Source organism: Pygocentrus nattereri, chromosome 23 (assembly GCF_015220715.1).
Source record: "Pygocentrus nattereri isolate fPygNat1 chromosome 23, fPygNat1.pri, whole genome shotgun sequence".
NCBI lineage: Eukaryota > Metazoa > Chordata > Actinopteri > Characiformes > Serrasalmidae > Pygocentrus > Pygocentrus nattereri.
In genome coordinates, this window is record NC_051233.1 from 11,690,364 (window position 1) to 11,692,099 (window position 1,736).

A 1,736-nucleotide genomic window follows, 5' to 3' on the forward strand; every position below is an offset into this window, starting at 1 on the left:
TCTTGAATACAACTGGGGTAAGAGTAGCTTATCCTGTTTAGCAACCGCTAGCTAACTTTGGACATGAGGAGATACAAAACTTGTTTGAAAGCACACCGGTGTGACCATTACCTCCTAAATCTTGAAGGATGGCACTGTGGGATACATGAACAATGACTGGTCCATGGAGTCAATCCACAAAGGAGACACTGTGATTGTGATAACCTGATTCTTCCTTGGTGACTTCAGCCAAAAGCATTACTCCATCACAGACATAGCAAGTTACGAATAGTAAGGCATTATTTATGTGATTTATATTAAAGCTAGCTAAGCGATTAGCTAAACTGTTAAGTTTTGAATGATTTCAATATCTAGCATGTCCCCAGCTAACAGGGAACACTGATTTCTATTAGAAAGATGTTTGTTGGTTTGTTATTAGCTCAGCTCGGTTAGCACCACAGATACCAGCACAGTCAGACAGGGGAATCGTATATAGTTTAATTTAAATTTGTATATAGTTTCATTTAAATAGCAGTACAGTATCTGTTCTCGCTATGTTAATTCAACTACTAATTACATAAAGTTTACAAAAAGAATGATCCTTTTTGTAACGCGGAGCGAGGAGGCGGACGCATACGCTGAGATAAGCAAGATTTATTAAGGGCAAATCCAGGGTCACAGTCAAGACAGTCCAGGGTCATAGAGCCAACACGGATAGATCAGGGGGCAGACATGACGTAAACCAGAATAAACACAGCAAACAGAGAATCAAACAACAAACAGAGACCGAGACATCAGACAAAGACCAGCCAACACAAGAGGCAAACACAGGGCTTAAATACACAGGGATAACGAGGGTCAGGTGAAAACAATCAGGGGAGGAGTCACCAAACAGGGGGCAGGACTAAAACCAAAACAAACGCACATGGACTAAACCAAAACACGAACACATGGACAGGACTGTGAGGGGCCACTCGTAACAAGTTATTCTAAGATAAATTAATACAATTGTTTAATATGTTAGTCTTACATGCTAGTCTGCTATTTCACAGTAATAATTAGTAGGAAACCAGAAAACGAATAAATCTCCATTTCTGTTTACATTTTTTAGCACTGTTTGAAAATGCCGGCATTGCGTGAAAATTTAATGATAAAATCTGTTGTTACTGTACTTTTAAGTTAAGTGCTTTCTTTGCCTTCCTGTAATGTTACTGGTTCAGAGATGCAGGGCAAAATTCTGAAATTTTATGTGTGTCTTGAATGTTGAACAGAGGTGTAGATCACTCTAAAATGACCGACAAAGCTGTTCAGCATTGAGATTGAAGATATAATAAAATTCCTTATATTTTAAAAGTGGTGATCAAATCTCATTTCAGACAACTTCCCGAGCATCCAAACATACGTTTTAGCGGAAAATTCTCAAAGAGAAATGTACAGCATTAACGAATGCAAAAAAATGAGATCATCTGATGGTGAAAAGACAAAATAAAATTCCATGTAGGAAGCATGCCTCTTGTAAAACCTCCTCATGACCATATAAAAACATCTTCTACAGCAGTCATCATACATGACTTCTTCTGTGCAGTCTCAAAGCCCATGTGTTACCCAGAGTTACCCCTGTGTTTGTGTCAGCCAGACTTATTTATGTGCGATGGTCTGGCTGTTTATACGAGGGTGAAAATTGGCTCAGTCTGGCGAGAACAAGGCGGCACAGTGATAGCTTAAGTCTGTGCGTGTGTGCTTTACGACCGTCAGAT